A 12769-nucleotide genomic window follows, 5' to 3' on the forward strand; every position below is an offset into this window, starting at 1 on the left:
AGATAACTCCGAAAGCCCTTTGTGTGAGAAAACAGATTAAAAATACTGTTTTCCAAAGGAGAAAAACCCAGTTCCAGTTTTGAATCCTCCTTTGTGCCAGATAGCCTCTGCAACGACAGGGAGAGTCTGTAGCTACAAACTGTCAGGTGAGTTCAGCACCTAATTCAGAGCCTCCATTAATTTGTGTCTCCTTCTGAGAGGACAAAATCTAGGAAAATTCTTTTTACTTGATTATTCCTAGATACACTGCTGGGGCCGTAAACTCACCCATCCATCCCTTTCACAGCTGAATCATAACAGCACAGACACATTCCCACACACAGCCACACACATGACTGCACACTCTCACACAAACAGTTATACATACTCCAGAGAACAGAGGACAAACAGGGAGCCCCTGAGAGATGGACTGTCCTGAGAGAAGAAACTGAGTAATGGGGGAAGGTAGAGTACAGAGAAAAGAGAGAGAATTTCCAGGCTAGTAGGTAGTTCTTTGCTGGTACTTTCCCTGGCTCACTTGAAGGTCTTGAATACCAGAGGCTTCTTCTTTGATGACTCTGAAATTCCCACCTTAAATCACTTTCTGCCTAAATTCATGGCCACTCTCCAGAGGTCTGGGACCTCCCTACCTTGAAGAATGTTTGCAGAATCAAAAGATGTTGTTCTTTAAGAGAGTTACTCTCCCAGAAGTAGTGGAGGAGATGTAGAAGGAATTTAAAGAACTGTTAATGTTAAATATATACATGAGGTTCTAACCTCGTGATTTGCATTCCATGTAGGTAATAATTGAAAGAATAGCTTTCTGCTGAACAAATTATCAGGCTCATTCCCACTGATGTGCCTTTCCTCAACACCTCGCAGAAAGGTATCTAATATATTCCAGTATTCCTGACAGCAAGGCCTAACACTGATTTGTCCTGTCCACCAACTACCCACTAGTCAGACGTGACTATCAAGCACTTAAACATGACTAGTCTGAACTGTGTTTGTAAGTATAATACACACACCAGACTTCAAAATCTTAATAAGCAAACAAGATTGCCATACATATCATTAATAGCATTTTATACTGATTATATGTTGAAATGCAAACATTTTGGATATACTGGGTTAACCAGTGATTAAATTTTTCCCAATTTTTAAGTTGAAGTATAGTTGATTTACAATGTTTCAGGTGTACAGCAAAGTGATTTAGTAAAAAAGAATATAGACAATCTTTTTCATATTCTTCCCCATTATAGATTATTAGAAGATATTGATTACAGTTCCCTGTGCTATACAATAGGTCCGTGTTGTTTATTTTATATATAGTAATATGTATATGTTAATTCCAAAATCCTAATTTATCCCTCCCCCTCTTTACTCTTTGGAAACTGTAAGTTTATTTTCTATGTCTGTGCGTCTGTTTTGTTCAGTAAATAAGTTCATTTGTATCTTTTTTTAGATTCCACAAATAAGTGATATCATGTTTTTTCTGTCTGACTTACTTCACTTAGTATGATAACCTCTAGGTCCATATTATTATTAACATTTATCTTGCCTATTTTTTTTTTTGGTGGGGGGGCTATACTGCACAGTTTGTGGAATATTAGTTACCTGACTAGGGACTGAACTTGGGCCCTGGCAGTGAAAGAACAAGAGTTCTAACCACTGGGAAACCAGGGAATTCTGTCACCTATTTCTTTTTACTTTTTTAATGTGACTTGAACACTTACAATGGCATATACATAGCTCTCATTATATTTATATTGGACAGCGCTAGCCTAGAACCAGGCCTGCCACATAGTTGACATTCTATAAATGTCTGTTGAAGAACAAAACAACAGCAAAAGGAACAAGAACTTTAACAGAAGTATCAAGGAATGGTTGGTTCAACCCTGGGTTTAATCCAATCCCTTTCAATCTCCTTCTGAGTCTCCAATCCTAAGAGGCATCTCCTTCTGAGTCTCCAATCCTAAGAGGCATCTCCTTCTGAGTCTCCAATCCTAAGAGGCAGAACTTGCATTGCTGGGACTCCTTATGTGACCCTTTAAAGCCCCTTTGGCCCCTTTAACTAGCATTAAATAGATTTAGCATTTTTGAAAGAACAGTCTTAAAATGAAAGGCTGTATTTATATGGCCCTAACTTACTTGATACAAGGTAAACATTTTAGGGGGAGCATCTCAAGTATGGAAAGCCAAAAGAAAATCTTTGGGAGTTGGCTATGATACAGTTTTTAAAACCACTGTTTGAGATTCTATTCATCTTTTGGGGCTAAATAAGATACTCTTAACCAAGGGAACTTCCTGAAGCATCTGGGAAGAGGAAAGGTAAAGTTACTTGATGTCTCTTGTTAGCTCCAAATTACTAGGGATCATAGTTATGGGAAATAGGGGAAAACGGTGTTAGAAAATGTAAGTGTTCTAATGACATTTCAGCAGAGGAAGATTCCCTTTCCCTTCAGAAGGTCTAAGTGTCTGGCATACAACAGAGCATGGGACTTAATAAACGTTCCCTGAATCAATGAATGATTAGTAACACAGAAAAAGAGGCATTGTAGTATATTAGAGCAAGTATAGGATTAATTGTTGTGGAAAATTGGGGTTGACTCCTGGCTCTTCCTCATACTAACGGTATAGCCTTGTGGTGCAATCTATGTAAACTCTCCAGGCCTTCATTTCCTCATTCATAAAGTGGACCTAATTAAGTGTCTCTTTCACAAGGTCATTATGAGGATTTTTTTTTAATTTTATTTTTAAACTTTACAATATTGTATTAGTTTTGCCAAATATCAAAATGAATCCGCCACAGGTATACCTGTGTTCCCCATCCTGAACCCTCCTCCCTCCTCCCTCCCCATACCCTCCCTCTGGGTCATCCCAGTGCACCAGCCCCAAGCATCCAGTATCATGCTTCGAACCTGGACTGGCGACTCGTTTCATACATGATATTATACATGTTTCAATGCCATTCTCCCAAATCTCCCCACCCTCTCCCTCTCCCTCTCCCACAGAGTCCATAAGACTGATCTATACATCAGTGTCTCTTTTGCTGTCTCGTACACAGGGTTATTGTTACCATCTTTCTAAATTCTATATATATGCGTTAGTATACTGTATTGGATTTAATGTGTTAACGCACGTAAAACATTTATCTCTCTACATAGCATACCATTTTTATGTTTGTTAGTGTCCCAGTCACTCTTTGTGACCCCATGGACTATAGCCTGCCAGGCTCCTCTGTCCATGGGATTCTCCAGGCAAGAATACTGAAGTGGGTAGCCATGTTCTTCTCCAAGTGCCGGGGACCAGCCCCGGCTGATCCAGGGAATTCGAAGTGGGGACGGCGTTGGCGAGGATCAGGAAACAACTGCTTAATTAAACTTTAATTAAGGATATAAAGAGTAATAGAATAAGGATAGCTCAGTGAGGAAATTCAGTGGAGAAAAGAGGCTGAATAATTCAGCCAGAAGGTAAGAGAAAGAACGACATGGGGAGACCAAGTTTCGGTGAACAAGGCCCGCACTTTATTTTCCAAAGTAGTTTTTATACCTTAAGTTATGCACAGAGGATAATGGGGGAAGGGGTAGAGTCATGCAGCAAGCCAGGCTTTCTTCCTGCAAACTTATCATATGCAAAAGCTTAGGTGATTTGCATCATCTTCTGGCCCGGAGGCCTGTTAACATTTTAAGACCCTTTCTTCAGAAAACTTATTTTTCTCTAAAGGTGATAAGTCAAGCGCCACCCTCCAAAAGCATTAGATAAAGCTGCATTCCTACAGAGCAAAGGTGTGGTGGGCTATAACAAGAATAAGAATTAACTCAAGGGTCCCAGATTACAAACATTAAAGCTACTATTTACACCAATTATATTAATCAATACACTGCCAGGGACACAGCAGGTAAGGGATATGGAGACTTAGCAGCAAACATTGGCCCAACAAGTGAAAATCCCTTCACCAATACAATTTCTAATCAATCTTTTAACTGCTCAAAGGAATCTGTATTTAGACAGTTTGGAACATCTCATGCCTCTCACAGTTTGGAGGCTCTGAGCAATCACGTGTGGCCGGAAAAACCTATTCAGGCAGGCTAGAGGACTTCCAAGGGAGTTTGTAGGTTGAAACACTGTCACACCCAGGAATTATTAACTGGAGCTGTAAGCTAACTCTTTTTCAGAGAGAGGTAGTGGGGGACAGCCCCCGTAAAGTCAGAGGTGTAGGTGAAAGCACAAAGCAGAAAGTAGGCAGACTCTGGTTTGGGGGGTAGATTGCTCGAGAATTTCCAGGGAGACTCCTGAGGCTTGATCCCGCCTTTGCGTATGTCAAGCCTCCTTCCTCATGACCTTGCCAGGGGCAGAGCTCGCTCCCCACATCCAAGGGATCTTCCCAACCCAGGGGTTGAATCCTGCATTGCAGGCAGATTCTTTACCATCTGAGCCACCAGGGAACCCTGGTGGGAACATACCATAAACACTCAATGATTGGTAGCTATTCCACCCAAAGACAGTGAAGAGGACTTCCTAAAGCATCTCATCACCATGTAACATCATTTGTCTTTACATAATAACTAATGAGATCTTTAGCAGGGAAAAATGTGAGGAGCCCCAGTGTTGATCTCTTAGAAATCTCTGAGGAAGAAAAACTTACTTTCAAGCAGTAGCCAGGTCTGGAAAAGAGCTGAAGGCCTGGGGGCAAATCATCCATTTATCCACCCAACATATTGACTGTCAAGCACTGTTCTAGATAACAGGGATCTAACAATATACGAAATAGACAAATATCCCTGCTGTTATGGAGTTTTATTTCTAATAAAAAATTAGGCATAGATTTGTTTTCAGAAAATTGATTCAATCACTTATATTCCAATTTGATTTGAAAACCACTACCTCCAGGGATGGCTGCTGCTGCTGCTAAGTCGCTTCAGTCATGTTCGACTCTGTGCAACCCCACAGATGGCAGCCCACCAGGCTCCCCCGTCCCCGGGATTCTCCAGGCAAGAACACTGGAGAGGGTTGCCATTTCCTTCTCTAATGCATGAAAGTGAAAAGTGAAAGTGAAGTCGTTCAGTCGTGTCCGACCCTCAGCGACCCCATGGACTGCAGCCTTCCAGGCTCCTCCATCCACGGGATTTTCCAGGCAAGAGTACTGGAGTGGGGTGCCATTGCCTTCTCCCCAGGGAAGGCAGTGACCTCTCAAATGGACAGTTCTAGGTCTCACCTGATGCCCAAAAGAATTGTGTGCTGCTTCAGCATCTCTCTACCACTCCCCTGGAAGTCAAGAACTCCTGGCTATTCAATTCAGTCCCTCCTTAGTTCAAATAAGTCAAAGGGATAAGAAGTTACCCCACACCAAGGTCTTCACCACTTTCCCTGCTGCCCACAGAGAGATTACCCTAACATCCTCTAGCAAGCAAAATGCACTTCAGGAGATATGCTTATGTCCAGTCCTCAGAAGGTGAACATTATATAGTTTCTAGTGGCACTACCACTAGAAAAATACATTGTCTCATTCTCTCCCCTTAACAGTGGTAGTTTTGCCATAGGAGGTACCATGGTATGATGAAATTAGCATGGGATTTGTCATCAAAATAATCAGGATTCAAATCCTAGCTTTGCAGTATACTGTGAGGCTTTGGGAAGACCATTTTAACTCTCTGAGTCTCCATCTACTCACCTATGAAAGGGGTATCTCCCTCACAGGGTTATGAGGAGTATATAAAGGGCACAGAATTGGTATTCCAGAACCATTAATTCTCTTCTTCCCAAAGTCCTTCCAACTAAGTTGAGTTCAGGGATAGCATGAAAGCTATTCTTGGGATTAGGACTAAGCAATTGCCTCCCAGAAGGCTCAGACTGGCTAGTTTCCCAACTCTGCATTCAATATCATGTTAATAACTTGAAACTGACCATGGTGGCAGTATACCCAGTATGGAAATCACAATTTATACAAATCACATTTTATTTATTTAATGTCCCTGGAGATCCTGTTTACCAGCACACCACTGGCTTAAACCCCAAGACACAGGGACAGCTCAGGGACTAAGAGAAGGCAATTACACACTTCAAATTTTGAAACAGAGACCTTTCAGTAGGTTGAACAAATACTGCCATAAATATATCTGTTTAGAAATTCTACACAGAATATCTTATGTGCCGCATTAAAAATTCTTATTGTTCCCCAAGTATAAAGATCAGCAACATAAGCCACCACAAGTATCATCACAGGGTCAAGTACACAGCAGGTACTTAGTAAACATCTGTCAAATGCATAATCCCAGGAGATATTATCTGCCACTTTTCATCAAAGAAATAGAACCAGCAGTCTGAGAAAAATACTCACAATTTGGAAGTGAAATAAAGCCTCAGAGAAAAGATGAAGATGAGAGATGTAGGAGACAGATGAGAGCACAAACCATAATGCTCGGAGAGAAAGAAGTTCTGGAAGGGTAAATAGGCTCAAGGCAAGTGAAAAAGTGGGATACAGAATCCAAAGAGATCCATGGAAAGGTACAGAAGGGGCACATGGAGGAAACTGACAAATGGAACAAGGTCCTGAAAAGGTAATAGGAATAAAAATTGGGGAGTTATAGTTTTATCTGGGAATAGATTTTATAATTTGTTTTCATGAACTTATCCTTTATAAAAATCATCACATTATTATTTTCTCATCACTGCATTTTTAACAGCTTTGTTGATATATAACTTACATATGACAAAACCCACCCATTTAAATGTACAATTTAATGTATTTTAGCATATTTACAGAGTTGTACAACTATCACCTCAATGTAACTTTAGAATGTCCATCATCCTAAAAACCCTTGAGCCATTTAGTCAGTCAGTCAGTCCCCATTCCCGCCCTAAGCAACCACCAATTAACTCTGTCTTTATAGATTTGCTTAAGAAAAAACACTCCATGTAGGAATTTAGAAAGATGGTAACGATGACGCTATATGCGAGACAGCAAAAGAGACACAGATGTAAAGAACAGACTTTTGGACTCTGTGGGAGAAGGTGAGGGTGGGATTTTAGAGAATAGCGTTGAAACATGTATATTACTATATGTGAAATAGATCACCAGTCCAGGTTCGATGCATGAGACAGGACGCTCAGAGCTGTGCACTGGGATGACCCTGAGGGATGGGATGGGGGGTTCAGGATGGGGGACACATGTACACCCATGGCTGATTCATGTCAATGTATGGCAAAAACCACTACAATATTATAAAATAATTAGCCTCCAATTACATTAATTAATTAAAAAACACTCCATATAAATGGAATCATACAATTTAGCCTTATGTGTCTGACTTCTTCCATTAAGTATCATATTTTGGTTATTCATATAGTGACATATAAGAGTGCTTCATTTCTTTTCATTGCTGCACAATATTACATTGTATGGATATACCATATCTTATTTATCTATTCATCATTGGATGGATATTTAGGGTGTTTGGGACAGTGTGAATAATGATATTATGAACATTCACATACAAGTTTTGATGTAAACAGATTTTCATTTCTCATTGGGTCACAAAGTCAGACACAGCTTAGCAGCTGAATAACAACAAAAAAATAGGTATCTAGGAATAAAACTATTGATTCATATGGAAATTTCATGTTTTAACATTTTGCAGAACTGCTAAACTATTTTCCTAAGAACTGTATCATTTTGCATTCTCAATAACAATGTATGAGAGAGTTCTGACTTCTCCACATCCTTACCAACAGCTGTTATTGTATTTTTAAACAATTATTATAGCCATTCTAAGAGCAAGAAATATTATCTCATTGAGGTTCTGATTTTCATTTCCCTAGACATGGGATGCTGAGTATCTATTTGCATTCTACTGGCCCCTTTGGAAAATACATACATTTTCTTTGGAAAAAAAGGTATTCAAATCCTTATCCTAATTTTTAATGGGTAACTTGTCTTTTTAGTACTGAGTTGTAAGAGGCCTTTATATAGTTTGAATCCAAATACTTTATAAATATACCATTTAGAGCATATTCTCCCAGACTTTGGGGTGACATTTCAATTTCATGATGGCATCTTTTAAAATGAAAAAAGCTTAATTTTGTTTAAGCCTAATTTATCATTTTTTTCTTCTATCACTTCTGCTTTTATATCACATCTAAAAATCTTTGTGGAACTCAAGATCATGAAGATTTACTTCAATGTTTTCTTCGAAGAGTTTTATAGTTTAAGGTCTTATACTTAAGCCTATTATACATTTTGAGTTAATTCTTTGTGTATGGTGTGAGGTCTAGGACCAAATTCATTATTTTGCATGCAGACAGCTTACTGGCTAAATACCAATTTTAATCAATCCTATTGGCTAAATTCTATTAGCTAAGCATCATTTCTTCCCTTTGAACTTTCTTGGAAATTTTGTCAAGAATCAATTGGTAAAAAATGTAATAAGGGCTTATTTCTGGGATCTCCACCAATCTCCATTAATCTATATATCTGTCCTTATGCCAGTACCATATTGACTTGACTACCATGGCTTTGTAGTAAGTTTTGCAATGAGTAATTATAGGCCCTCCAAATTCCATCTTTTCAAAATTATTCTGGCTATTCTGGGTCTTTTGTATTTTTATGTGAATTTTAAGATCAGCTTGCCATTTTCTGCAAAAATAAAAAAAAGAGAGAAAAAGTCATCTGAGATTTTGTTGAATCAGTAGACCCATTTGGTGAGTACTGACATCTTAACAATACTGTCTTCTAATTCATGAACATGGGATATCGTCCTATTTATTTAGGTCTTATTTCATTGCTTTCACTAATATTTTATAGTTTTCAGTGTATAAGTCTTGTATTTTGTCAAATATATTCATAATTATTTTATTTTTTGGTGCTATTGTAAATGGAAGCTTTTCAAAATTTCATTTTCAGATTGTCCATTGTTACTGTACAGAAATACAAGTATCTTTTAATGATGATGTTGTATTCTGCAAACATAATGAATTTGTTTATTACTTCTAGTAGTTTTTTTTTGAAATATTCTTTTATTTTATTTTATTTTTAAACTTTATATAATTATATTAGTTTTGCCAAATATCAAAATGAATCTGCCACAGGTATACATGTGTTCCCCATCCTGAACCCTCCTCCCTCCTCCCTCCCCATACCATCCCTCTGGGTCGTCCCAGTGCACTAGCCCCAAGCATCCAGTATCGTGCATCGAACCTGGACTGGCATCTCGTTTCATACATGATATTTTACATGTTTCAATGCCATTCTCCCAAATCTTCCCACCCTCTCCCTCTCCCATAGAGTCCATAAGACTGTTCTATACATCAGTGTCTCTTTTACTACTTCTAGTAGTTTTTTTAGCACATTCCTTGGAGTTATCTATATATAAGTTCATGTTATCTACAAATGAAGACAGATTTACCTTTTATTCTCTGGTTGCCCTGACAAGAAGCTCCAGTAATATGCCAAATATAACTGGTGAGGGCAGACATCCTCATCTTCTTCTCATCTTAAAAGGAAAACACTTAGTCTTTCTCTATCAAATATGATGTTACTTGTAGGGTTTTCTCAGAGAAGGCAATGGCAACCCACTCCAGTACTCTTGCCTGGAAAATCCTATGGTTGGAGGAGCCTGGTAGGCTGCAGTCCATGGGGTCACTAAGAGTCGGACATGACTGAGCCCTTTATCACCTTGAGTTTCTTTCTCTTCCTAATTTGTTGAGAGTTTTTATCACAAATGGGTGTTGATTTTCACCAAATGCTTTTTCTGCATCTATTAAATTGATCATGTTTTTTTTCTACTTTATTCTATGAATGCAATGTTTGTATCAACTCATTTTTGGATGCTAAACCACCCTTGCATTCTTAGGATAAATCTCACTTGGTCATGATGTATAATCCTTTTTGTATGCTGTTGGATTCAGTTTGCAAGTATTTTGTCCTGGGCTTTTACATAAGGAATATTGATCTCTAGTTTGCTTTTCTTGTGATTTCTTTGGCTTTGGAATCAAGGCAATACTTGTAGAATGCATTGGATTTGTTCCCTCTTCTATTTTCTGGAAGAGTTTGTGAAGGGTTGGTATTAACTCTTTTTTAAATATTTGGTAGACTTTACCAGTGAAGCTATGTGGGCCTGGGCTTTTATTTTGGGGAAGATTTTAGAATACTAATCCAATCTCTTCAGTTGTTATAAGACTATTCAGATTTTCTATTTCTTCTTGTGTAGCTGTGACAATTTTAATTTTTCTAATAATTTTTCCATTTCATCTAAGTTACCAAATATCTTAGCACACAGCTCTTCATAGTTTTCTCTTATAATCTTTATTCACTTTTTTGTAAGTTCAATAGTGATGCTCCCTCATCATTCATTTTTTTTTAGTTAAAAAATTTAACCTTTATTAACTGAAAAATGAAAACAAATTAAGGTCTGTAGGCTGGTTAACAGCAATGAGCCAATGTCAGTTTCCTGGCTTTACTATTATATTACAGTTATATAAGATTTCACCAGTTAGTGAAATCTTACATTATAATATAATTATATATTATTATTATATATAATCATGTAATATAATAACATATAATTATATAATAATAGTATTTATAAATATTATATATATTTATATTATAAAGATAATATAAATATAATTACAATATTATACTCTTATATTATATACAGTTATATAAGATTTCACCATTTAGTCACCTCACATGCTAGGTAAGGGTACACAGGATGCTTTGTACTATTATATTTTTTTCATTTTATATTTAAATTAATTTCTTTCTTTTAATTGGAGGCTAATTACAATATCGTGGTGGTTTTTGCCATACATTGACATGAATCAGCCTTGGGAGTACATGTGTCCCCCCATCCTGAAGCCCCCTCCCACCTCCCTCCCCACCCCATCCCTCTGGGTTGTCCCAGAGCACCAGCTTTGGGTGCCCTGCTTCATGCATAGAACTTTCATTGGTCATCTGTTTTACATATGGTAATATACATGTTTCAATGCTATTCTCTCATATCGTCCCACCCTCGCCTTCTCTCACATAGTCCAAAAGTCTGTTATTTACATCTGTGTCTCTTTTGCTGTCTTGCATATAGGGTCGTCATTACTGTCTTTTAAATTCCATATATATGTGTTAATATCCTTATCATTCTTGATATCAGTAATTTCATTCTTCTTTTTCTCAATCAACATACTTAAAGGTTTGTCAATTTTTATAGGATGAACTGTGTCAACCCAAAATTCATACATTGAAGGCCTAACTCCAAGTACCTCAGAATATGACTGAATTTGGATGTAAGGCCTTTAAAAGAGGTAATTAGGTTAAAATGATGCCATTGGGTTGGGTCCTAATTCAGTGTAAATGACGACCCTATATGTGAGACAGCAAGAGAGACATAGATGTAAAGAACAGACTGTTGGACTCTGTGGGAGAAGGTGAGGGTGGGATGATTTCAAAGAACAGCATTGAAACATGTATATTATCATATGTGAAATGGATTGCCAGTCCAGGTTTGATGCATGAGGCAGGGTGCTCAGGGCTGGTAGACTGGAATGACCCTGAGGGATGGGATGGGGTGGGAGGTGGGTGGGGGTTTCAGGATGGGGAACACATGTACACCCGTGGCAGATTCATGTCAATGTATAGCAAAAACCACTACAATATTGTAAAGTAATTAGCCTCCAATTAAAATAAATAAGAGTAGGAAATCTGTACACAGAGACAACAAAGGCATGCATGTGTACAGAGGAAAGACTATGTGAGAACAATAAAAACAGGGCCATCTAAAATCCAAAGAGAGAAGCCTCAGGAGAAACCTGACCTGTTGACACCTTAATCTTCAACTTCTGGGCCCCAGAATGTGAGATAATAATTTCTTTAATTTATGCCACCACTGGAAAATGGATATTTCCTAATGTATCTTCTAAATTACTTTTTCACTTTATTTCTTAAATTTATGTTATTTGTTGCTCTAGGGATTACAATATACACCATAACTTATCATACTCAGGTTTTATATTAACTTAATTCCAATAAAATATTAACAAATTGCTTCATTGTGGCTCTATCCCCTATCTCCTCCTTTGTATTGTTAATGCCATATATGATTATATACTTTACAAACCCAACATCAGTGTTATAATTGTTTCTTTAAATAATCATGCTATTAGAATTAACTAGGGAAAACTATATAAAGTTTTTTTTTAATTGAACTTTAGTTATGACCAACCTAGACAGAATATTGAAAAGCAGAGACATTACTGTGTCAACAAAAGTCTGTCTAGTCAAGGCTATGATTTTTCCAGTAGTCATGTATGGATATGAGAGTTGGACTATAAAGAAAGCTGAGCGCAGAAGAATTGATGCTTTTGAACTGTGGTGTTGGAGAAGACTCTTGAGAGTCCCTTGGACTGCAAGAAGATCCAACCAGTCCATCCTAAAGGAGATCAGTCCTGGGTGTTCATTGGAGGGACTGATGCTGAAGCTGAAACTCCAATACTTTGGCTACCTGATGAGAAGAGCTGACTCATTTGAAAAGACCCTGATGCTGGGGAAGATTGAGGGCAGGAGAAGGGGATGACAGAGGATGAGATGGTTGGATGGCATCACAGACTCAATGGACATGGGTTTGGGTGGACTCTGGGAGTTGGTGATGGACAGGGAGGCCTGGTGTGCTGCGGTTCATGGGGTCGCAAACAGTCGGACACAACTGAGCAACTGAACTGAATTGATACTCTTTGTTTCTTCCTATGGATTTGAGGTACTCTCTGGTATTACTTCTTGCTCTACTATCACTTCTCCCTG

At 38.1% G+C, this 12769-nt stretch overlaps 1 protein-coding gene across 2 annotated transcripts in view; it reads right to left on the reverse strand.

Moving 5' to 3' along the window:
• Window positions 1-12769, reverse strand: part of SHROOM4 (shroom family member 4) — a 265872-nt gene that overhangs the window by 191318 nt on the left and 61785 nt on the right. The gene's annotated exons all lie outside the window — the stretch shown is intronic.

Source organism: Bos javanicus, chromosome X (assembly GCF_032452875.1).
Source record: "Bos javanicus breed banteng chromosome X, ARS-OSU_banteng_1.0, whole genome shotgun sequence".
Lineage (NCBI taxonomy): Eukaryota > Metazoa > Chordata > Mammalia > Artiodactyla > Bovidae > Bos > Bos javanicus.